The sequence below is a fragment of the Macrotis lagotis genome, chromosome 8 (assembly GCF_037893015.1).
Source record: "Macrotis lagotis isolate mMagLag1 chromosome 8, bilby.v1.9.chrom.fasta, whole genome shotgun sequence".
Taxonomy (NCBI): domain Eukaryota; kingdom Metazoa; phylum Chordata; class Mammalia; order Peramelemorphia; family Peramelidae; genus Macrotis; species Macrotis lagotis.
The window spans coordinates 180,297,156-180,324,686 of record NC_133665.1 but is presented as its reverse complement, the minus strand read 5'-3'; positions in this window follow the sequence as shown (position 1 = coordinate 180,324,686).

Genomic DNA, 27,531 nt, shown 5'->3' with positions numbered 1-27,531 from the left:
TGCTGTAAGACAAGCACTAAGTGGGACATGTAGAGGATGTAAAGAAGGCCCAGAGCAGCCCCTGAACTTGAGGAGCATCCCAGTACAGTGAGGAAGAAAACATGCCACCAGTTCTATACCAGCAAAAGATAACAAGAGGTAACTTGGGAAGGACCAACAGAAATGGTCAATTCTAAATTTCCACTCCAGTTTACTGTTGTGTTGATTTTCTACATTGATCATAGACAAAATGTTAATAATGCAAATTAAAATTTAAAATGTGCTGTACGTGCTTTTTTTTCAGAGAACTGATTTCTAACCATTTACTAACACAACCCTGCTCACCCAGCTCTCTCTTGTTCCATTCTTTCAGCCAAGGACCTGGGCTCTTTAGTCATCGGCATCATCTCCTACTCAGTTCTTCTTTCCCCAATATCTCAAGGCAGATAACCTTGCTCCTTGTCAGGGCCAACCCTTTTACAAAGGCCCTTCATCTCACGCCCTCTCCTTTCTTCCACCAGATTGTCCCTCAATTCGCTCTCTTTAAAACTCTTTCTCTCCATCCCCTTCTTTATATATTGGTGCCTTTCAATATGCCTTCAAACATGCCCAAATTCCCCCCATCTTTAAGAACCTTCAAAAGTCCCTCAAGCTAACATCCTCTGTCTCTACTTCATTTCCCAGTGGAACATGTAGAAATAAAAGGGCTATCTGCTCTCTTTGACTCAATATCCAATCTTTTCATTTAATCCAAAAACTTTTGTAATCCAGTTTGTAGCCTCATCCTAAATTGAAACTCTGCTATCCTAAAGGCACCAATTATCTATTAAGTGACAAATCCAATAGTCATGTCTCAGGTTTCATTCATCTCCCCCTCTCTAATGCACTTCTCCCTCCTGTAGACTCTCTCTGGACTTTGCTGGTTCTATTCTCTCCTGGTTTTGTTCCTGCAGGATGACTCCTTCTCAAACTACTAATGATCAGCTAATTCAACTATATCATATCCTCTAAATATGAGTTTTCCCTAGGCTTCTCTCCTTTTGTTTTTCTTCTTTTTCTTTCTCCTTCTTGTTCTCCTTTTTCTTCTTTTTCCTCTTTCTCTGTCAATCTCTGTCTCTCTCTTCCTCTCCCTGTTTCTCTGTCTCTGTCCTTCTTTCTGCCTCTATCTCTGTCTCTCTCTAGATATATATATATAGATAGATAAATAGATACATAGATACATAGATAGATATAGATATACATATATCTAGATAGATAGATAGATAGATAGATAGATAGATAGATAGATAGATAGATAGATATCCCCCTTTCTTCTCTTTCTCCTTGCCAGAATTTTGGATTGAATTTTCACCTCCTGGTAGATGACACTCAGATGTGTATTTCCAACCCCATTTTCTCTTGAGTTTAAGACCCACCTCACCAGTTCTCTCTTGAGATATTTCAAATTGTAATGTCCCAGAGAAATCTCAAAATCAACCAAATGACAGCCAATAAAGACAGATGTTAATCTTCTGATTGGATAAAAAATTAACTTCACAATTTAAGATGAGAGACATGGATCAATAGTTATTTTTTGAAAAGATCCATGGATTTGAGTGCACTGAACAGTCAATATAGATGTGTATTGTTGGAGTAGCCAATCAACCATAATTCAATCACAATCTGCATTAAAGATGGAGGTGAGGGATAGTCTCACTATTCTCTGACTTTCTTAGAACTTATTTTGAGGATTATGTTCAGCTCTGGAAATCAAGGCTGACTACAGATTTTGAAAACATTGGTGTGCCCATGGAAGGACAGCCATGAGAGTGGAGGGTCATCTGCTCTTGTCACATATGACTTAACCAAAGGATCTTGGAATATTTAACATAGAGAAAGGATGTGTTACATGAGAACCATCTTCAAGTATAGTTAGGGATGTCATAGAGACAAAAGATCAGGTCTGCTCTATTTGACTTCAGAACACACAACCAGGAGCATAGGATGGAAGTTGGAAAGAGGCTCAGCAACATTCAATGTCAGCCAACTGCCCAATTTCCTGTCAATGAGAGCTATCCAGAGTGTCAAAAGGGACTGGGTTCCCAGAGAGAAGAGGAAGAGATACCACCTAGAAGTGCTTCTTGTAGAGGCTGAAAGACAATTTATTATTTATCTTATGTTGGCGATTCTTTTAGGATATGGAATACACTATGTGGCTAGATGCGATCCAGTCTAACTTAAAATTCATTGAGGCTGTAACATCCAAAACAGACCTCTTACATTTTCTTCCTACCAATAACACATGTTCCCCAAAATACCCTCTTTCTTTGGAAAATACAATCCATCCCCTCCAGTCTCTCACTTTCATAACCTCATCCTCTCTCCCTTCACATGACCAATTAATTCCCAATATGACCATTCATCTCTCCACTTCATCTCTCCCACTTGACCCCTGCTCTCTCCTCACACAACCATCATCTTACTTCCAGCTGCAATCATCTCTCACTTAGATAATGGCAATGACCTCCTAATTAGGGTGTTTGCCTCCAGACTTTTCCCTTTCAATCCATTCTCAACTCAGCAACTACCAAAGGGATTTTCATAAGCTCAGTTCTCATCTTGTTTCTCTTCTACTTAGTGAAGAGAAGTGGTTCCCTACGGCCTCTAGGATCAAGTACAAACTTCTACAGTTGACTTTGAAAGTCTTACAAAACCTGGTCTCTACCTATTTTCCCCACCTCAGTGGACATTATTCCCCATCTTGAAGTCTGCAATACAAACCAACCTTCTCTCTGCTCCCCAGAAACAATCTTTTTCCTCCTGTCTCCATGAATTCATCTTAGTCTCCCTCCTCACCTTTACCTTACTCAACTCTTCTTTTTCAACACTTAACCCAACCATCACTTCTACATGAAGCCTGCCCAATTCATGAACACAGACCTGCTAATGGTGACCTTCCCTATCTCCACTGCATTTGTCTCCCTTGAATTTTTTATCTTTATATTTTAATCCACAGCCTAGGAGTGATTGGGAAACCAGTTCAAAGCCAGTGTGGGTCAGTATCTAGATCCCCTTGCCCTAGGACAGTCCCTTCAGTTCTGTTCTCCAAGCATCTCCCTTTGATGATAAATAGCTGAAAAGGTGCCCAGTGCAGCTGAAAAGGTGCCCAGTGCAGCCTCCAAAGAAAAAAGTTCCTTAGCTGGGAATATTATGTATCAGTCATATTACAGTAGAATTGAGGATGTGGCCATTCCTTTTTCTTTTAGGTTTTTTTTAAATATAAAGGAGTTTTTATATTCAATCAACTCTTACTTGCTTTTCTTGAGAAGCCATTGAAAACCAAATCTTTCACAAAACCTGTAGAGTTAACCAAAACAAACACATATTTGTGTGTGTATCTAGAGTAACATATAAATATTAGTATATATAAACAGACAAAAACACAAATATATGTGCTATATATTTAAAATATGTAATTATACATACATATGCATATATGTCTGTGTATGTATGTGTATATATATATATATATTCAATCAACTCTTACTTGCTTTTCTTGATAAGCCATTGAAAACTAAATCTTTCACAAAACCTATAGAGTTAACCAAAAAGAAAAAAAAAAAACCTTCTCTGCTGGTCTCTCTAATGAGCCACTTAGACAGGCCCTGGCAAAAGTATCTGCCGATCATTTCTGGGTTCTCATTGGCTGGAGTTTCTGAAAACCTGCATTAATGTTCCCTAGCAACACTCTTTCTCCATCCATGTCAGGGGGAACAGAGACTGTGGGGGTGGGGGAGAGAATCCTGGAACTGCATTGTCTCTTCCAGGTCCTTACTCTCCCCTACTCCATCTATTCAAACACAGAAGAAAGCAATGAATCTCATAGACATTTCTCCTTTTTTCTAAGGTTCTGTCATTTTCTCTCCTTACAGGTAAAAGCCTGTCTTTCAGAAGCCCCCTCCTGCAGCACACTCTCATGTCAAATCCACCCAACCTACCACTTCGTTCAAAACTCCTCATATCTTTCACTGTTCTATAAATGGTCCCAGATACATACATAAAATTATGATATCATAAAATAGGAGAAAAAAGTGACCTGGTTTTTGATATTAAAATATCTTGTCCCACCTGTGCAGAGGTCTTGATCTGTGTCTTGTGTAGAGATTTCAAGGGGTTAGTTAATAAAAATGAGTGGGGAAAAACATTACAATTTTATTTTCCCTGACCATAAACTGAAATTTAACATTTCCTTCAATTATTGAAAAGCATTCTTCTGAGAAGGGGTTCAAAGACTTCTCTAGATGGCCAAGGAGCACAGAACACTTTGTAGTCTCATCCTCAATTGAAACTTTTCTATCCTAAAGGCACCAATTATCTATTAACTGACGAATCCAATAGTCAGGTTTCATTCATCTCCCCCTCTCTGATGGCTTCACCTTTATGACCATCCTCTCCTTCTGGAAACTCTCTCTGGCCTTTGCTGATTCTCTTCTCTCCTGGTTCTGCTCCTGCTTGGCTGAATCCTTCTCACACTTATGATGATCAGCTAGATCAGCTGTAGCTTGTCCTCTAAATATGAGTGTACCCTTGGCTTCTCTTTTTCTTTTTCAACTTATTCTTCTTATATTTCTACTTGTTCTTCTGTCTCTCTCTGTCTCTGACTCTCTCTGTCTCTTTCTCTCTCTCTCTCTCTTCCCTCTCACTCTCTCTTTATCAGGTTTTTTGATTGAATTATATCTTTTTAGCACATGACTCCCACAAATGTATTTCCAGCCCCAGGTTCTGCTGAGCTTAAGACTCACCTGCTCCCTCCAGATATTTCAAATTGCAATATCCCAGAGAAATCTCAAAATCACCCAAATAACATCCATTAGGAACAGATGTTAATCTTCTGTCACTATAAATAAATCAACTGTACAAATTTAAGATGAGAGGCATGGATCAATGGATATTTCTGTAAAGATCTGTGGATTCTAGTGTATGTACTGTGGGGCCACTATAGATAAGTATTGTGATGGCAACCAATTCAATCACAAACTCCATTAAATAGGGCACAGATCCCCTAGGGAGGTGGGAGACAGTCTTTGCCTGTTTCAGCCTAATCTGGAGGATTATGTTCAGTCCTGGAAATCATGGTTGACTACAGACATTAAAAACATGGGAGTATGCAAAGAAGAGCAGCCAGGAGGGTGGGATCATCTGCTAGTGTCACATGTGTCTCAACTGAAGGAGTCTGGGATGTTTAGCCAATTGTAATGAAACATGAGAGAGAAAATGATAATCCTCTTCAAGAATATTTCTCGGGCAGCTAGGTGGCGCAGTGGACAAAGCACTGGCCCTGGAGTCAGGAGTACCTGGGTTCAAATCCAGTCTCAGACACTTAATAATTACCTAGCTGTGTGGCCTTGGGCAAGCCACTTAACCCCATTTGCCTTGCAAAAACTAAAATATATATATATATATATATATATATATATATATATATATATATATATATATATATATTTTTTTCCTTTGGTCCCTAAAGACAAAACCAGTTACATGGGGTAGAAACATGAGGCTCAACAAGTGTCATGGTTAGTAAAAACCTCCCAACTTCCTATCAATGAGAGCTGCCCAGAGAGTGCCAAAGGGGAGTGGGCTGCCAAAGAGAAGGGAAGGGGAAGAGGCACTACCTGGAAGGATTTTTGTAGAGGTTGAAAGATTACTTATTATTTATGCTATTAGTGGGGATCCCTTTAGGATATGACGTGCTCTAGATGGCTTTTGGATCCCACCTAACTTGAAAAGTCATTAATGTTCATTGATGCTATGACATACACAACAGAACTCTTATATTCTCTTCCCCACTAACTCCACTTATTCCTCAAATTGCCCTATTTCTTTTCAAAGCACAATCCATACTTCCCATCTCTCAATTTCATAACCTAAGTTTTCTCCTCAGTTCCTCACTCTCACTCCACATGTCCTATCAGTTCCCAATCTGGCCATTCATCCCTCCACCATGTATCTCATTCACTTGACCTCTCTCCTCACACAGTCTTCACCTCACTTCCCACCTCAATTATCTCTCATTTAAATAATGGCAAGGACCTCCTATCTAGAGTCCCCATTCAGTCCTTCCTCAACTCAGTAGCTACTAAAGGGATTTTCATAAGTTCAGCTCTCATCTTGTCATTCTCTTATTTGGTGATTTGAAGCGGCTCTCTCTGGTCTCTAGGATCAATTACAAACTTCTCCAGGTGATGTTGATGACCCTATAAAACCTGATCTCCACCTAGCTTCTCCACCTCAGTGCACATTGCTCCCCATCTTGAAGTCTGCAATACAAACCAGTCTTCACCCTGTTTCCCACAATCTTTTGCCTCTTGTCTCCTTGAATTTATATTCATCTCCCACCTCACCTATGTCTCAGTCAATCCATCTTTTTCTTCAGCCCTTAACCCAAGCATCACTTCTGTATGAAGCCTTCCCTTCCTGAGCCCAGAGCTGCTAGTGGTGGTCTTCTCTATCTCCATTACATTTGACTCCCTTGAATATTTTCACTTCATGGTTTTATCCACAGTCTAAGAGTGAATGGGGAGCCACTTTCAAAGTTAGTTTGGGTCAGCATCAATCCCCTTGCCCTGGTATAGTCCCTTTACCTCTGTGCTCCAAGCATCTCCCTATGATGATAAGTGCTCCAAGCATCTCCCTATGATGATAAATAGCAGAAAAGGCTCCCAGTGCAGCCTCCATAGTGAAAGGTTCCTTACCTGGGAGTCTCAGGAATCAGTCAAATCAGGAGAGATTTGAGGATGTACTTATTCCCTTTTCATGTAGCTTTTTAAATATAAAGGAACTTATACATACATATATAAATATATATGTATAGAGTGGTATCTAAAGTTACATATAAGTATTTATATAGATATGAACCTAGATATAAACATAAATATATATGTAGAATATATGCATATATGTAATTGTACATTTATAAGCATATATATTAATATATTTCTATGCCCAGAGCCTAGCACAGGTCAGGAAACCTAACAGGTTTCATCAATTCTTACTTTTCTCGAAAAACCAGTGGAAACCAAATCTTTCACAAACCCTATAGAGTTAACAAAAAACAGCCTGCTGGTCTGTATAATGAGTCACTTAGTCTCTGGAGCAGGTGTCTGTCCATCATTCCTGAGTTCTCATTGGCTGGACTTTCTGAAAACCTGCATCAATGTTCCTTAGCAACACTCTTCCTCCATCCATGTCAGGGGGAACAAAGACTGTAGGGGTGGGGTGGAGAATCTTGGAACTGCATTGTCTTTTCCAGGTCCTTACTCTCCCCTAACCCATCTATCAAAACACAGAAGCAAACAAACAAATTTCATAGATATTTCTCTTAAAGTTCTGCCATTTTCTCTCCTTACAGATACAAGCCTAGTCTTTCAGAAGCCTCCTTCTGCAGCATCCATATTACCACTTGGGTCAAAACTCCACATGCCTTTTGTCTTTCTATATATCATCCCAGGTAAATAAGTGAGATACACAAGATATAAGAATAGGAGAGAAAAAAGTCACCTGGTCTTGATTTTAAAAGATCTTGCCCCATCTATTCAAGGGACTTCATCAGAGGGTCAAATCTTGCAGGGAAAGACTTCAAGGGGTTGGTTTATAAAATTGAATGCAAAAAACATTACCTCTTTATTTTCCCTGACCATAAACTGAAATTTAACATTTCCTTCACTTGTTGAAAAGCATTCTTCTGAGAAGGGGTTAAAGGCTTCCCTAGATGGCCAAGAGGCACAGAATAAGTTAAATGGTTAAGAATTCTCACTACTACACTAAGCCTGGATGATACAATGTAAAAACAAGGTAAAATCCCTGCCATTGAAGTATTTCCAATCTAAAGGGAAAGGCACAGAAAGTATTTACACAAATAACTATGATACAAGGGAGGTGGAGAATAGGTTCAATGTAAAGAAAAGTCCCAGGCAAAGGACCATGAAAAGTCTAAATAGGGACACACATGATGAGGGAAGGGAGGGAATCATAATGGGGAGGACAGAGGACCCACATTAGGCACCTTGAGTCCCTGGTTACCTTGAGTAGAGGTCTCAGCATATTGACAGTTTTGCTCCTTTGTTTTCTACTTTTGTATTTCTTCATCCATTTTCCAGTGGAACATCTTAGAAAAAAGAACGTCTGCTCTGTCTGATTCTGTATCTCCTTTAGTTCTTAAGATTTGTAATCCAGTTTGTACCCTTATTCTCAATTGAAACTCTTCTATCCTAAAGGTACCAATTATCTATTAATTGATAAACCCAATAGTCATGTCTCATCTCAAACTCAATAGTCATTCTTCTCTTCCTCTCTGATGCACTTCACCCTTCTGACCATCCTCTCCTCCTGGAGACTTTCTCTGGTCTTTGCAGATCCTGGTCTCTCCTGATTCTCCTGTCTGACTAACTCTTTCTCAAACTTCTGATGATCAGTTAGAACAAATAAATCATGTCCTCAAAATACTAGTGTTCCCTAGGCTTCTCTTTCCTCCTCCTCCTCCTCCTCCTCCTCTCTCTCCCCTCCTCCTCTCTCCCCCCCCCCCCACTTTACCATGTTTTTGGAATGAGTTATCACCTCTTAGCTGTTGATTCCCTGATGTATCTGTCCAGTGCCAATCTCTCCTAAACTCAAGACCCACCTCATCTGCTCCCTCTTGAGATATTTCAAAATACAATATCCCAGAAAAATCTCAAAATCAACCAAATGACATCCAAAAAGGACAGATATTAATCTTCTTACTGGATAAAAAAAGTCACTTTCATAAGTTTAAGATAAAAGAGACATGAATCAAAAGTTATTTCTGAAAATATCCATGGATTTGAGTGCACTGTGGGGTCAATGTAAGATAAGTATCAGCCTTATTCAATCACAAACTTCATTAAAGAGAATGCAGATTCCATGACTATGGAAGTGGCAGATAGTCCCACTTTTCTCTGCCTTTCTTATAGCTCATCTTAAGGATTGTGCTCAGTTCTAGAAATCATGATTGACTAAGGATATTGAAAATGAAGTGTCCAAAGAAGAGTAGCCAGAAGGGTGAAGACTCATCTGTTCATGTCACACATGACTCAACTGGCGGAGCCTGGTATGTTTGACCTAGAATAAGGAAACGGGGCAGGGGGCAGAAATACGAATCCTCTTCACATATGGCTAGGGATGTCACAGAGAAGAAGGATTAGATCTGTTCTGTTTGGCCTCAGAAGACAGAACCAGGAGGATGGGATGAAAGCTGGAAAGAGGCTCAACAAGGTTCAAGGACATTTAAAAACTGTCCAGCTTCCTATCAAGAGAGTGCCAAAGGGCAATGGGCTGCCAGAGAGAAGAGGAAGGGGAAGAGGCACCGCTTGGAAGGGCTTCATTTATCTTATGGTGGGGATTTCTTTAGGATATGAAGTGCTATGTGACCATTGGATCCCAACTAACTTGAAAATTCATTGGTGCTGTGGAATCTAAAACAGACCCCTTACATTCTTTTTCCCACTAACTCCACCTGTTCCCCAAATCACCATGTTTCTTTTCAAGGCAAAATCCATGCTTCCAATCTCTCAATTTCACAATCTGGGTATTCTCAATTCCTCATGTATTATTTCACATAACCAATCAGTTCCCAATCTCCATCATACCTCTTCCATTTGATCCCTGCTCTCCCCTCACCTTACTTCTCATCTCAATCATATCTCATGTAGATAATGACTATTTATGATCCCTGCCCACCCTGTTTTCCCATTGAGCCCATCCTCAACTCAGCAGCTATCATAAGGGTTTTTATAAGCTCAGCTCTTATCTTTAACTCTCCTGCTCAGTGATGTGAAGTGCTTTCCTATGGACTCTATATCCAATGAAGAGATTTCAAGGTGGTGTTCTATAAAAATGAATAGGAAAATATTACATCTTTATTTTCCCTAACTTCAAATTGAAATTTAACATTTCCTTCTATTATTGAAAAGCATTCTCCTGAGAAGGAGTTCAAAGGCAAATAGGAAAGGGCAGAGAACAAAATAAATGACTAAGAATTCTCACACTACACTAAGCCTGGATGATGCAGTGTAGAAACCAGGCAGAATCCCTACCCTCACAGTGCTTCCAAACTAATGGAGAAAAGTCACAAAGTATTTACACAAATAACTATGATACAAGAGAGGAAGGCAGGGTTGGAGTGTAAGGGAAAGTCCAAGGAATAAGTCTATGAGAAATCTGAGGAGGGGGCACATGACTAGTCTGGGTTTCACAGCAAAAAGAGAAGGAACCATAGTGGGGAGGGGAAAGGACATACACCAGGTAGTTAGAGTCCATGGTTACATTTAATGGAGGTCTCAACTACTTAGGGTCTTATTCTTTCGATTTCTACCTTGTAGTTCCCTCATCTATCCCAGAGCTTAGGACACTATAAGCCTTTCATAAATACACATCCTATGGGTCAGTCACTCCACAAATACTCAACAATTAAGAACCTGCTAAGCGGCAGATACTGCTAGTGATATAAAGAAAGGGGGGTAGGACGGTTTCTTCTGTCGAGGAGCTCCCAGTCTAATGGAAAAGAAAATAAGTAGACAACTCCATACAAACAAGATATAGACCTAACAGACAGAGAATCTCCCAGGGAAGTCACTGAGGATTTCATAAATACTGATGGATTTATTGATTGAAACTAAATTGAGATAAGCACCAGTGTATTAAAATCCCCTTCCCCAAAATCAATTGCAATACTTATTTTTAGGGGAACTGACCACTAAATCTTGTCATGATGAGGATCCTCCAGTAGGATCTGGAAAAAAACCCAGGTTTAGTTTTTTGGTATTTATTCATTTATTTATGCCACTTTTATTATAAACCCACCTCCACTTCTTCTTTTACTCTATTGAACAATAAAAAAGAAAAGAAAATACAATTCCTTGCAAGATACAAATCCCCACCTTGGCCCCTTCCAGAAGCATGTCTCCTTCTGCTTCCTGCTTCCTCCTTGGTCATCTGGCATCATGATGGCTTTACAGTCCATGGAGCAGAGTCCAAAGTCTTTAAGAATCATCCTCTGATCATTCAACATTATTTGGAATGCCTAAGCTAAGCCAGACACTAATTGCTAAGTGCAGGCATTACAAAAGCAGCCCCTGCCCTTGAGGAGCTCTCAGTCTAGTGGGAAGTAGTAGGAAGGATCAATAGAGGGAAGGGCATTTCTCTAGAAGTATTAAGGGAGATGAGAAAAGGCTTCCTGAAGAAGTTGAAATGTTAATTGGGACTTGAAGGAAGGCAGGGAAATCAAGAGGCAAAGAGGAGGAAGGAGAGAATTCCAGGAGGTATGGGGGGACAGCCAAAGGGAAAGCCCAGAACTGTGAGGTGGGGTGACTTCTAGAGGAATCACAAGACCAGGGTCACTGGGTGGAGTAGGGTGAGAAGATGGAGAGTGTGTTTACGATAGTATGGGGTGGGGGGGAGCAAGGGTAGGTCAGGTACAATGGGGAAAGCCCAGCTGAGGCTTCCATATTTGACCCTGGAGGTGATGGGGAACCGCTACAGTTTCTTGAACCTGGAGAGCACATGGTCAGTGACAATTTTACTTTAAGAAGATGCCTTGAGCAGTCCTACTTATGGGATCAAAATTTGGAAAGTAGGTGCAAAGACCACTCTGCTTTAAGAAATGAGGAACAGGCTGATTGTAGAAAAACCAGAAGAGGTTCACAAGAAGTAAGGAAGAATAAAATAAACAGAACCCACAGAACATTGGAGGCACTCACAACAATGTTGTTTAAAGAACAACTGAAAGTCTATGTTAGTCTGAGTATTGTAAATAGTGAAATCAGCCACCAAGGACTCATGAAGGAAGATGCTATACTCCTCCAAAGAAAGAACTGTGTATGTATAGATAAATCTAGATGTCTATGTATGTAGTTGTGGATTTGCATATAGATATATAGATAGAGATATGGGGGGCTCTGTAGGTGTATATATGTATATTTATATTTATATCCACAAAACTATATCCACACATATAATGTCAGTACATATCTCTTTGATATTTTAAGATGGGGCAGTAGGAAAGGTAAAATTTTAGAACTTAAAATATAACCCAAAAATTTTTTAACATATCCCTTTGACAGCTGAGTGGAAATAGACTAATAGACTGGAGTGGGGAGACAGTTGAGGTAAGCAGATATCCCCACCAGCAGTTCAGTTCAATGGCTAAGGAAGGAGGTGATGAAAGCTGGCACCCTGGCCTTGGGGAGAGTAACAGAGGAGGGAAAGGGAGAATTTGTAAAAGATGATACAAAGTAAAATGGATGAGCATTGGTGGCAGATATAATAGAGAGGGGAAAAGGGCAGAGGGAGTCCACAATGGCCCCTGACTGGTGAACCCCAAGAACATTCACATCCTGAATGACCAACATGAAGAAGGTGGTGCCTTAGACAGTAATAAAGAAGAAGGCAGAGGGAGGGTCTGGTAGTAGAGATGCAATGTCTTTATGGATGAGGTCATTGTCACTGTTCTGCTCTGCATCATATCCTCCTCATGTCCTCTAAAATTGTCCATTTTGTCATTGCTTAGAGCATCAAAATATGGTACTGCATTCTGACAATGAAAAGAGCTGCTGCAAATATCTCTATATGGATAAGATTCTCAATAAGTCAATGCTTTCAGGTTGTCCTGATAATGGACTGTGTATCTGCCAGATGTCGTCTGGGGAATTGGAATGAATGGATGATGGGAGCAAGGATCATGGGATCATAGACATAAATCAGGAATGCTCATTAACACCTGCAAAATCCAACCATCACAAAGCTGAAGCTGAAGCTGAGTGAGTCAATGGGTAGAGTATTGGACCAGGGGTCGGAAAGACCTGCTTTGAAATTCCATCTGAGGCATTAGGCTATTTAGTCTGAGGCCAGTAACTTAACTTCTCTGAGAATCCATTTTTTCATCTGTAAAATGGAGGAAATGGGTTTGTCAAGCTCCAAGTTTCCTGCCACCTCTAAAGCTATGTCCCTATTATCTAGAAACCCATGATTCAGAACTTTCTCCTTCTCTCAGCTTCCTTATAACTACAAACCAATTCTTCCAATGCATTAGAATAACCCCTATTCTTAAGTAACAATAGCAATCAAACATTTTCCTACTTCCAAAATATCCTCCTTCATCAGTTCCTTCCCTGAGACCTAAGCCAAGATACAGTCTCTCCATGACATGACCAAAACTCACAGTGGACTTTCCTTCACTAAGAAGTTCTGGTAGAATTATATGACCCTCAACTCTTCTTTTATTATAACTGTAAATTCTTGTCTACTCTCAACCAAATAATCCAATAAAAACTGGTGTTAATCTTCTGATTGTATACAACAAATCAGTGTTACAAGTGAAAAATGAAGGAAACCAGAATCAACCGTTTTCTAAAAAGATTTAGGGGTTCTAGTGAAATGTGGACCAAATATAGATGACTTATATGGTGGCAGTCAATCGATCTTAGTCAACTCCATGCTTCCCCATCAATGGGAGCACAGATTCCATGACTAGGGAGGTAGAGGATATTCCCACTATTCTTTGCCTTCTCATAGCTCATCTTGAGCATTATGTTCAGCTCTGGGAATCATGTTTGACTAAGGACAGTGATAACACAGAAGTAAACAGAGAAAAGCAGCTAGAAAGATGAAGGGTCATCTGTTCATGACACATGTGGTCAACTGAAGGAGCTTGGAATGTTGAGCCTAGAGAGCCATCTTCAAGTGTACGTAGGTATATCACAGAGAAAAAGAATTAGATCTATTCTGTTTGACTCTTCAAGGCAGAGCAGGAGGATAGGGTGAGAGCTGGAAAGAGGCTCAACAAGGCTCAAGGTCCAGCTTTCTACCAATAAGAGCTGTCCAGAGAGTACCAATAGGAAATGGGCTACCCAGAGGAGAGGAGGAGAAGAGGAATCACCTGGGAGAGCTTCCAGAAGAGGTTGGAGGACCACATATTACTTATGTTATAGTGGAATTCCTTTAGGATATGACTAGGTGACTAGGTGGCCTCAATTTCCTAATCTACTTATTCTCCTCAATTCCTCACCCTTGCTCACTCTATATATTCAGTCAGTTCCCAATGAGACCATTCATCTCTCCTCCATATCTCTTCCACCTGAACCTCGCTCTCTCCTCACACAGCCTTCACTTACTTCCTGCCCCAATCACCTCTCACTTAGAAAATGGCAATGGCCTCCTAACTAGTATCCCTGACTCCAGTCTTTTCCCAACCTGTCCATCCTCAACATCTACCAAAGGAATTTTCTTGAGCTCAGATCTCACCTATTCATTCTCCTACTCAATGAAGCCCACTAGCTCCCTATGGCTTCTAGGATCAAGGACAAACTTCTCCAGGTGACTTTGAAGATCCCATAAAACCTGGTCTACACCTGTCTTCCATACCTCATTGGATAATGATCCCCATCATGAAGTGTGAACTACAAACTGGTCTCTCTGTGCCTCACAAATCATCTTTCACCTTTGACTCCCTGAATTTGTATTGATCTCCCCCCACACACCTTTAGCTCACACAACCCTTCTTTTTTTCTTCAACACTCAGTGCAACCATAATTTCTGCATGAAACCTTCCCTTTCTGATCTCACACCTGCTAATGGTGGCCATCTCTAGCTTTCCTGCATTTGACTCCCTTTGTCTATTCTTGTCTTTATTAATCTAGGAGTGGATATAGAACAGGTCTCAAAGCCAGTCTGGGTCACCATCAAGTCCCCCTTGCCCTGGGCTAGTCCATTCACCTCTGTCCTGCAAGCATCTCCATGGGATGAGAAATAACAAAGAAAATGTCTAAATGCAGTCTCCATAGAGAAAGCTTCCTCAGCTGGGAGTATTATGTATCAGTCAAATCACAGGTAGACCTGAGAATGTATCTATTTGTTTTTTAAAGAGCTACATATAAAACATAGAAATATATAAACAAATATATATTTATTTATTCAAATAAATATATTTCTAGACTATATGAATATACATATATTTTCATATATATATATACATATATATATGTATATATATATATATATATATATATATATATATATATATATATATATATATGTTTGCAGCATCCAGAAACCTAACAGGTTCCATCAATTCTTGTTTGCTTTCCTTGAGAAACCATGGAAAACCAAATCTTTCACAAAACCTAAAGAGTTAACAAAAACAACCCTTCTCTCTAGTCCCTATAATGAGTCACTTAGTCTCTGTCTAAGGTGTATGTCTACCCATCATTCATGCGTTCTCATTGGCTGGTGCTTCTGAAAACCTGCTCAGTGTTCCCTAGCAACACTTTTCTTCCATGTGAGGGGGGTGGAAGAGAGACTATGGGTTGGGGTGGAGCATCATGGAGTTTCATTGTCTCTTCCAAGCCTGTACTCTCCCCTACCCCATCTATCAACACAGAAGCAAACAATTATGTCATGGACATTTCTCCTTGTACACAGAGGTCTGCCATTTTTCTCTCCTTACAGGTATAAGCCTGGTCTTTCAGAAGCCTTCTGCAGCACACTCTCACATCCTACCCAACCAACCTACCACTTAGCTCAAAATTGCACATACCATATACACAATCCCAGATACATATTTGAGATTTATGAGGTCAAAGAATAGAAGGGGAAAAAGTGACCTGGTCTTGATATTGAATGATTTTGTCCCATATATACAAGGGACTTGAACCAGAGGTCTTGACCTGTGTCTTGTGAAGAGACTTGAAGGGGATAGTCTATAAAAATGAATGGGAAAAGATTACATATTTATTTTCCCTAACCATAAATATAATTTCTGCTTCAATTATTGAAAAACATTCCTCTGAGAAGGGGGCCCAAAGGCTTTGCTAGATGACCAAGGGGCACAGAACAAAATAAACGATTAAGAATTCTCAAAATCTATTAAACCTGGATAGTATAATATTAAAACAAGGCAGAATTCCTGCCCCCAAAGTGCTTCCAATGTAATGGAGAAAAGGCACAGAAGGTATTTACAAAATGACTAATACAGAGGGGTAGAGATTAGATTCAGTGTAAAGAGAAGGTCCAGGCAAAGGACTTTGGGACATCTGAAGACGGACACATGCAAAAAGAAGAGAGGGAAACATATTGGGGAGGAGAGAGAATCCATGGTTACACTGAATGGAGGTCTCCACATGTTTAGGGTCTTGCTCTTTTGTTTTCTGCCTTTGTAATTCCTTCATCCAACCCAGAGCTTAGGACAAAGTAAACTCTTCAGAATGCTCGTTCTATGGGTCAATCACTCAACAAACACTCCACAGTTAAAGACCTACTATGAGCCAGACACTGCTGATGACATAAAGAAAGGGATATAGGTCAGTTCCTCATCTTGGGAGAAAAAACAAATAATTCTGTAGAAACAAGATACAGACAGAAGAGATGAGAGAATCTCCCAAAGAAGTCACTGAGGATTTGGCAAATGCTAATCAATTTCTTGATTGAAATTAAATTGAGATTAGCAAAAAGTTAATATTAAAATCCCTTTCCCAAAGATCAATTGTGGTCAGGGGAACTGACCTCTAAATCCTATCATAAGCAGGAATAATTCCTCATGGTCACTATGAGAGCACCCTCATTTTATTGCATTTCTTAATTTATTCCTTCATTTTTGCCACATTTATTATCATTTCATCTCCACTTCTCCTTTCACATAATAGAATAAAAAAGAAAAGATAAGATAATTCCTCACAAAATATAAATTTGACATTGACCCCTTTCTGAATCATGTCTCCTTCAACTTCCAACTTCCTCCTTGGATCATCTGGCATCATGATATCTTCATAGTCCATGGAGCAGAGTCCAAAGTCTTTAAGAATCATCCTCTGGTCAATCAACATTTTTTGAACTGCTAAAATAATCCAGTCACTAATTGTTAAGTGCTAAAGCTACAAAGAAAGGCAAAAGTAGCCTCTACTCTTGGGTAGCTCCCTATCTAAGAGGGCAGAAAAGATACAATAAATATATGAGATGACTTGGGAAGGATCAACAGAGGGAAAGACCACTCCTGAAGCATTAAGGAAGATGAAGAAAGGCTTCCTGGAGAAGGTGGGATGTTAGCTGGGACTTGGAGGAAGACAGAGAAGCCAAGAGGAAGAGGAGGAAGGAAAGAATTCCAGTAATCCTGGGGGACAGCCAGAGAGAAAAACTGAGAGAAGGGGTGCCTTGTTGGAAGAACATCAAGACCTATATCATGGCAGAGTAGGGTGGAAGGTATGCAAAGATTGGAAAGTGTGTTTGTGTTCATGGGGGGGGCGGGGGGATGGGGAGAGGTAACAAGTCCAGCTCATGAACAACTATTGGCCTGGTCAGTGACAAATTTTACTGTAAGAAGATGCCTTTGAGCAGCCCTACTTGTGGGATGCAAGAATTATAAAGTGAGGGGAAGTTCATCACTTGGGGAGTGACTGGACAAGATATGGAGTATCATTGGGCAAGAAGACAACTTTGCTACAGGAAATGAGGAACAGGTTGATTGTAGAAAAACCTGAAGGGGCTTAGAAGAAATAAGGTAGTGTGAAATGAGTAGAACCTCCAGGAAATCTGATGAAGTAACAGTAATATTGTTCAAAGAATAACCATAAAAGTCAGTTAGTCTGAGCATTGTAAATAATGAAATCAGCCACAAAGGACCCATGAAGGAAGAGGTTTTATTCCTCCAGCAAATAACAGCATATGGATACATAAATCTAGAAGTATATATGTAATTGTGGATAAATATTTATGCATATGTGTCTTTATCTGTATATATATATATATACATTTATAAATATATCCATACATATATTAGTACATATTTGTGTCATGCTACAAGGTAGGATGATTGGAAAGGTAAAATTTTAAAACATAATCCAAAAAAAAATTTTAAGAGATCCCTTTTGACAGATGAGTAAAATAGATTGGAATGGGGAGACAATTGAGGTAGGCAGATGTCCCTTCAGCACCCCAGTTCAATACCAAGGAAGGAAGTGGTGATGGCTTGCACCCAGAGCTTAGGGAGGGTGACAGAGTAGGGAAAGGGGCTGTGTGAAAGATGTTTCGAAGTAAAATGGATGAACATTTGTGGCAGGGAAAAGAGAGAGAGTGAAGATTCCACAATGATCCCCAACTGGTGAACCCCAAGGACACTCAAGTCCTAGATGTCCAGAAGAAGGAGGGTAGTGCCCTAGACAGTAGGGAAGATGGCAGCAGGGAGGGTCTGACAGTAGAGATGCTATGTCTCTGTGGATGAGATTATTGTCACTGTTCTGCTCTTCTCACGTCCTCTGAATCTATCCATTTTGTCATTCCTTAGGACATCATACTATGATGCCTCATTCTGACAGTCCAAAGAGCTGCTGAAAATATTTCTATATGATTAAGATTCATAATGGGTCAGTGCTTTCAGTTTGTCTGCCAGGGGTTGTCAGGGGAATTGGAAGGAATGGAGGACAGGAAAAAGGATCCTGGGATCATGGACTTACAACAGAAAGGGACATTATCACCTGCAAAATCCAGGACTCGCATTTCAACTATGAAGAAACTGAAGCCAGAGAGAGATGGCTGAGTGATTCAATGGTTCAACTTGACCAAGGGTCAGGAAGTCCTACTTTGAAATCCCACTTCAGCCACAAGGCTGTTTCGCCTGAGGTCTAAGATTCAGTTTCCCCATCTGTAAAAGGAAGGAAATGGATTCGTCATCTTTCAAGTTTCCTGCCCGCTCTGAATCTATGTCCTTATTATCTTGGAACAGATGCTTCAGAACTTTCTCTGTAACGCCCTGTTAGTACAAACCAATTCTTCCAATGCATTAGAATAACTCCTACTTTTGAGGAGAAACAGGAACCGGACTCTTTCCTATGTCCAAAACTTCCCCTTTCTTTTTTCCTTGCCCTGAGACCTAATCCAAGCTATAGCTTCTCCATGAAGGGACCCCTGTCCATGGTAAACTCCCCTTCCCTCAGAAGTTATGGCAGAATGGTATAACTTTCAACTATAGTATTATTACTTTTACTATTTCTTTTCTAACAAAATAACAGCTAGAATTTTAAAGCGTGCTAATCACTTTATGAATATTGTCTTATGTGCCATCACAACCAGTCTAGGAGGCAGGTGCTTATTATCCACAGTCATAATAGATAGTGAAACTGAGGTAAGCACAGGTGAAGTGACTTCTCCAAGGTCACATAGTGAATGTGTGAGATAACAATTCAAATCCTAACTTCCTATCTCCAAATCCAATTCTCTACTCATTATCACTACCTCTAATTCTAAGTTTCCCATCATTCTAATGCAATTCTAAGTTCTTTTTTTTAAAAAGACACTAATTTATTGCATCTTAAATGTAATGCCATGATTCTGGTAGGAGCTTACCAAATGACTGCATTAGTTCTCATTGGACAAGTCAGTCTTCTTCCTGACACAGGCCCTAAGTCATGGCAAAACTGAGATGCCCATCTCATTATTTCTGTTGTACCAGGATCCTCACTGGTTACATAAAGCCCTAGACCACAATCTAGTTGCATGGTGCCTCTCTTTCACTCTTCTGCAGAATCCTTTTGAAAACTGTAGCTCCTCTTCTCTCTATTGCAGTGACTAACCCAGGGTCACACAATTAGTGAAAGAGCCAAGACTGAATCCTGGTTCTACTGACCTCTAGATACAGCTCTTCTCCTGCTCTTAGACCATGTGGCTTCAAGGATGGGCAGGTCCCAGAATGGAAGAATCAGGGATTGGTCTCCAGGCTCCCTGAGGCTAATTCAACTCATTTCCATTTATAGGAAAGCTATTTGGCAACAACTGAATGCATATTACAGGATTCCCCTTTAACGGGAAGGCCATTTTACCTAGGGGGACTTCTCTTCATCATTTCTTCTCCAGATAATGTAGAAAAGTCTTCTCTGAAACCATCTAGTATGTAGAAAATAACGTCCCTTGAAGGCATCTGGTTCTCAAAATGTGAAGCAAAAACAAGTTTATTTAATGAATTTAGTTGATTCTCTCTCTCTTCCTCCCCATACAAGCTATTCCAAACCTTCATTTCTAGTCTATTCTCAATCCCAAAAAAAGAACAATGATAAAAGCAGTTTATACCAAGTCTCTCAAGGTGGGAGTTCAATTTTTAGTGTGAGCATCTATATCTCAGAAATAACCAAATACTAAAATTTCTGATCTAATTTACTATTGTATTTCCTAATGTCACTGCCAAAATGTTAATACTTGAAGTTAATTTTAAAATGAGCTATGCATGCTTTTTTCCTTTTTTTCAAAAAACTGGTTGTTAAATATTTATCAACACACCCTTGTTCACAAAGCTCTCACTCATCCTTTGCTTTCACTCAAAACAAAGTGTCTTTTCAGTAAGAAAAATGAAGCCACTCACTATGAACATCCTTTTCAATCTTCCTTTTCATATATAACACCACTGGCATCAACCCCTACTCAATATTTTTCCCCAAGGAAAAAACTACAAGGTAGTCTTGCTTCTTGCCAAAGCCAACCCTTTTATACGGGCCATTCATCTCATGCCCTCTCCTTTGTTCCAACTTCACCCTTTATCTCTCAATAAAATCCTTTATCTCATTATATTTTGGCACCTTCCATTATGCCTTCCAACATGCCTAAGTGCCCCCCATCTGAAGGAAACTTTACAATACCCTGAAGCTAATAGTCTCTCTCAATCTTCCATTTTCCAGTAGAACATGTTCTATTTGACTCTGTATCCAATCTTGTCACTTAATCCTTACACTTTTGTAATCCAGTTTGGAGCCTCATTTCTCAATTGAAACTCTTCTATCCCAAAGTCACCAGTTATCTGTTAATTGACAAATCCAATAGTCTTCTTTTAGGTCTCCTTCTTCTCCCCCTCTCTGATGCACTTCATACTTCTGACCTTCCTACTGGAGATTCTCTCTGACTTTTGTTGAACCTGTTCTCTCCAGTTCTGCTCCTGTACAGCTGACCCCTTTTCTAATGATCCTATAGATCAACTATATCATGTCCTCTAAATATGAATCTCTCTGTCTCTCTGTCTCCTCTGTGTGTCTTTCTGTCCCTGTTTCTTACCAGTTTCATGGATTTAATTAGCATCTCGTAGTAGATGACTACCCCAGATGTTTCTTTCCAGCCCAGTCTCTCCTGGGCTTTAGGTCCACCTAGCTCCCTCCTGAGATATGTCAAATTGCAATGTCCCAGAGATACCTGTAAATCAAACAAATGACATCCAATAGGGACAGATGTTAATCCCCTGAGTGGTTACAGAATAACAACTTTACAAGTGTAAGATGAAGGAGATACAGGTCGACAATTTTTCAAAAAAGATCTGCGAGTTCTAATGCATTATGGACCCAATATAGATGAGTAATGAGGTGCTGGTCAATCTCCCCTGCTGTCCCATTAATGGAGGAACAGATAACATTACAAGGGAGGTAGGGGATAGTCCAACAATTCTCTGTCCTTCACATAGCTCATCTTGGGCATTATGTTCAGCTATGGGCATCACAGTTGACTAAGGACATTGAAAACATGGGAGTGTCCAGAGAAGAGCAGCCAGGAGGATGAAGGGATGTGTGTTCATACCACATGTAGCTCAAGCGAAGGAGCTCGGAATAAGGAAGCACAAGAGCCATTTTCAAATTTAGTTAGGGATATCAAAGAGAAAAAGGATTAGATCTATTCGGTTTGACCCCAAAAGACAGAAATGGAGGATGGGGTTGAAGCTAAAAAGAGGCTCAACAAGGCTCAAGGTCAGCAAAAATTGTCCAACTTCCTACCAAGGAGAACTGTTCATAGAAAGCCAAAGGGGGATGGACTGTCCTGAGAGGAGGGGGAAGAAAGGAGACTCCACCTGGATGGGCTTCCAGGAGAGATTGGAGGATTACTTATTAATAAGGTGATGGTGGGGATTCCTTTAGGATATAAAGTGTTCTACATAACCAATGGATCCCCTCTAAACTGAAAAATTCTTTCCCACAAATTACCCTGTTTCTTTTTTTTAATTGCCCTGTTTCTTCTGAAAGCACAATCCATACTTCTAGTCTCTCAATTTCATAATCTGGTTAGTCTTTCAATGCCTTACCCTGTCTCACTCCACATGTTCAATCATTTCTCATTCTGGACATTCATCTCTCCATCAGATCTCTTCTGCCTGACTCCTACTCCCTTCTCACACAGCCCTCACCTTACTTCCTGCCCCTATGATTTCTCCCTTAGATAATGGCAATAGCTTCCTAGTTGATGTCCCTAGTTCTTGTCTCTTCCCAACCAGTCTATTCTCAGCTCAGCACCTGCCAAAAGGATTTTCTTAAGCTCAGATCTCACCTTATCATTCTCTTTCTCAATGAAATTCAGTGACTCCTTGTGGCTTCTAGGATCAAGTACAAACTTCTCCAATGGGCTGTGAAAATCCCTTGAAACCTGGTCTCCATCTATCTTCCCCACCTCAGTGGATATTACTCCCCATCTTGAAGTCTGCAATACAAAGTGGCCTTATCTCTTCTTACAAATGATCTTTCACCTCCTGTCTCCCTGAATTTATACTGATCTCCCTCTTCACCTTTTCCTCACACAACTTTCTTTTCCTTAAAACTCAACCAAAGCATCTTCATGAAGGCTTACTTTCCTGAGCCCATCTGCTAATGGTGATCTTCCCAAGCTCCCTGGCAATTGACTCTCTTGCATTTTTTTCTCTTCATGCTTTTATCCACAGTCTAGGAATGGATAGGGAGCCAGTCTCAAAACCAGTGTGGGTCAGTGTCATGTCCCCCTTGCCCTGGGAATGGTTCCTTCAGCTCTGTGCTCCAAGCATTTCCCTGGGATGATAAATAGGAGAAAAGGTGCCAAATGGAGCCTCCATAGAGATAGGTTCCTCACCTGGAGGTACCCAGTGTCAGTGAAATCACAGATAAAAGTGAGGATAAACAAATGAAGAAATATTGAAAAATCTAAAATTGGAGTCCTCCCCAGTTATCATGAGGGATTATTTATGATTGTGACAGGATTTAGGGGCCTCTTTTCATATAAGTTTTCTCTTTTCATATAAGTTTTTACATATATGTATATGTAAAGGGATATATCTATATTCATACATACTGATACATATATAGATATAAATAAGCATAGATGCAAAAATATAGATGGCATGTATTTGTAAGCACGTAAGTGGATATATATATATATATATATATAAATAGACATATATATGTAAAAAATTTATTTTAGTTCCATCAATTCTTGCTTATTTTCTTTGAGAAGTCATTGAAAATCAAATCTTTCACAAAACCTATAGAGTTAACCAAAAAACAGCCCTTCTCCATTGGACTTTATAATGAGTTACTTGGATAGTCTCTGGTGAAGGTATCAGCCCATCATTCCTGAGTTCTCATTTGTTGGACTTTCTGAAAACCTGCACCAATGTTCCCTAGCAACACCCTTCCTCCATCCATGTCAGGGGGGAACAGAGACTGTGGGGGTGGGGTGGAGAATCATGGAGCTGCACTGTCTCTCCCAGGTCCTAACTCTCCCCTCCCCCATCTATCAAAACCCAGGAAGCAAACAATGTTTCTCATAGACATTTCTCCTTATACTAGAATTCTGCCATTTTCTCTCCTATAGGAGAGAACCTCTTTCTGCAGCACAGTCTCAGGTCATATCCACCCAACCTACCACTTAGGTCAAAATTCCACATATTTTTCATCTTTCTATATCTGGTCCCAGGTACATGTTTGAGACTTATGAGATCAATGAATACAAGGGACAATGGATGACTTTATCTTGATTTGATATTGAACTATATTACCCCACCTATGCAAGGGACTTCACCAGTAGTCTTAACCTGCCTCCTGGGAAGAGATTTCAAGGGCTTAGTCTATAGAAATGAATGAGGAAGACATTTCATCTTTATTTTCCCTAACCTCAAACTGAAATTTAACACTTCCTTCAATTATTTTTTTTTTAGTTTTTGCAAGGCAATGGGGTTAAGTGGCTTGCCCAAGGCCACACAGCTAGGTAATTATTAAGTGTCTGAGGCCAGATTTGAACTCAGGTACTCCTGACTCCAAGGCCAGTGGTCTATCCACTGCACCACCTAGCCGCCCCTATTTCCTTCAATTATTGAAAACTCATTCATCTGAGAAGGGTTGTTCAAAGGCTCCCCTGGATGGCCAAGGTGCATGAATAAAATCAATGGTTAAGAATTCTCATACAGTGCTAAGCCAGGATAATACAGTATTGAAACAGAGCAGAATCTCTACCCTCAAAATGCTTCCAATCTAAAGGAGAAAAGGCACAGAAAGTATTTACACAAATAACTGGGATAAAAGGGGAGGGGGTGGAGAATAGATTCAGTGTAAAGAATAGGACTTTAAGAAATCTGATGAGGGTCACATGACTTTTCTGGGGTTCACAGCAAAAAGAAGAGAGGGAACCATGGTGGGGAGGGCAGAGGACCCACAGGACAGCTAGAGTCCATGGTTACATTGAGTAGAGGTCTCAGCATACTTAGGGTCTTGCTCTTCTATTTTTGTCTTTGTAATTCCCTCACCCAGCTCAGAGTTTAGATCACAGTAAATGCTTCATAAATGCTCATTCCATCAATCACTCAACAAACATTAATTAAGGGTCTACTATGAACCAGACTCTGCTGAGGACATAAAGGGGGGAAAGGCCAGTTCCTTCTCTCAAGGAGCTCCCAGTCTAATGGGAGAGAAAACAAGCAAATAATTCTACAGAAACAAGATACAGACAGAAGAGATCAAAGAATCTCATAGAGAAGTCACTGAGGATTTAGTAAATGATGGTTGATTTATTGATTGAAATTAGAGATTGGACATATGCACATACAAATGGATGAAAATAAATAGTTTTTAAAAAATCAACACCAGATTATAAGATTTGTTTTCAGGGAATAGACCCCTAAATCCTATCATAATCAGAAATAATCCCTCATTATGACTGGGAGATGACTCCAATTTTAGATTTTTTGGTGTTTCTTCATTTGTTCATTTATTTTTGCTATATTTGTTATCAATCTACTCCATTTCTCCTTTCACCCTATTAAACAATAAAAAAGAAAATAAATGACTATTCCTCACAAGTTATAGGATTAGATCAACAAAATATATCCCCTTTCAGAAATATGTCTCCTTCAGTCTCCTCCTTCCTCCCGGGGGACTCTGGAATCATGGCAGCTTCACAATCCATGGAGCACAGTCCAAAGTCCTTCAGAATTGTCAGTCACTGGTCAGTCAACATTTTTGAAGTACCTAAGATATGGCAGGAACCAAGTGCTTTGTGCAAAAGTTACAAAGAAACGCAAAAGCAGCTCCTGCCCTTGAGGAGCTCTAAATCTAGGGAGGTGGACGACCTAACAATTCTGTACCAACACTACATACATGAGGTAACTTGGAGAGCATCAATAGAAGGAAGAGTATTAGTACAGAAGCATTAAGGGAGATGAATAAAGGTTTCCTGGAGAAAGTGGGATGGTAGCTGGGACTTGGAGGAAGGTACAGAAGTCAGGAGGAAGAGAAGGAAGGAGGGAATTCCAGGAGATGTAGGGGACAGTCAGAAGGTAAGGCTAGAACTGAGAGGTGGGATGTCTTCTGAATAAATAGCAGGGCATGTGTCACGGGATGGTAGGAAATGTGAGAAGAGCAGGGTGAAGGTGTGAGAAGACTGGAAAGTATGTTTGGATGAAGTGGGCTGTGGTAGGGCAAAGAAAGCAAGACTAGGTCATGAACAACTATGAAAGCTCAACAGAGGACTCCATAGTTGAGGGGTGGCTAGGTGGTGCAGTGGATAGAGCACCGGCCCTGGAGTCAGGAGGACCTGAGTTAAATAAAACTGGCCTCAAACACTTAATAATTACCTAGCTGTGTGGCCTTGCGCAAACCACTAAACCCCATCGCCTTGTCAAAAAAAAAAAAAAAAAGATTCCTTTGAACAATCTTACTCATGGGAGCAAAGAATTGGAAAGTGAGGGAATGTCCATCAATTGGGGAAAGTTGAACAAGATATGGAGGATAATTGGGCTGGAAGACGACTCTGCGGGAAGAAATAAGGAACAGGCTGATTAGGAAAAACCTGAAAATGTTTGCAAGAAATGAGGAAGAATGAAATGAGCAGAACCCGCACAACACTGGATGCAGTAACAACAATATTGTTCAAAGAATTATTGTAAAAAAGGCTGAGTTAGTCTGGGCCTTGTATTGAAATCAGCTACAAAGGATTCATGAAGAAAGAGGCTGTATTCCTCCAGAGAAAGGACAGCACAGCATATGCATATATAAATCTAAATATGGATAAGTAAATGTATATATCTATGTATGTGTATTCATCTGCATGTACACATATATAAATATATCCACACATATATATCAGCACATATCTATGTCATATTACAAGGTAGGATAGTAGAAAAGGTAAGAGTTTTAGAACTTAAAATATAGCCCCCCCAAATTATTAAGCAATCCCTTTTGACAGTTGAGTGAAATAGACTGGATTTTACACAGTAAAATGGATGAGCATTGACGGCAGATGAGAGAGAGAGAGAGAGAGAGAGAGAGAGAGAGGTCTACAGTGGCCGTCAACTTGTGAGCCCCAAAGACACTCAAGTCCAGGATGACCAGAAGGAGGAGGGAGGTGCCCCAGACAGTAGGAAAGATGGCAGCAGGAGAATCTAGTAGTAGAGATGCTATGTCTCTGTGAATGAGGTTATTGTCACTATTCTGCTCTTCCTCATGTCACTGAGGTCTTCTCATGTCCTCTAAATAGGTCCATTTTGTCATTCCTTAGGGCATCATGATATGGTGTCCCATTCTGACAATGAAAAGAGCTGCTGCAAATATTTCTATATGGATAAGAGTCATGATAGGTCAATGCCTTCAGTTTATCTGCCAGGGGAATTGGAGTGAACAGGGGACCAGAGCAAGGATCTCACAACAGAAAGGGATATTATCACCTGCAAAATCCAGGACTCTCATTTCAACCATGAGGAAACTGAGGTCAGAGAAAGACAGCTGCGTGGACCAGGGGTCAGGAAGTCCTTCTTTGAGTAGGAAATAATTTTTTTATTTATTTAAGGCAATGGGGTTAAGAGTGACTTGCCTAAGTTCACACAATTAGACAATTATTAAGTGTCTGAAGACGGATTTGAACTCAGGTCCTCTTGACTCCAGGGCCAGTGCTTTATCCACTGCACCACCTAGCTGCCCAGGAAGTCCTTCTTTGAGTACGAAATAATTTTTTATTTATTTAAGGCTATGGGGTTAAGAGTGACTTGCCAACTGGGGGCCAAGATAGCGGAGAGAAGCCAGGCGCAGTTCTGAAGTCTCCTGATCTCTTCCCCATCTGTCACATGAAACAAACCTCTTAGAAGAAATCCGAACCAGGAAACCCAGGAAGAAAAGCCAGGAGAGGAGCATCTAGCTCAGCACTCGTCTCCCGCAGCGGCCTGGGCTGAGTCCCCGCAGGTGAGGCCGAGCTCCCAGGGAAGAGCAGCCGGACCAACAGCTGAATCGGAGCCGGGAGTCTGAGGGCCCGAGA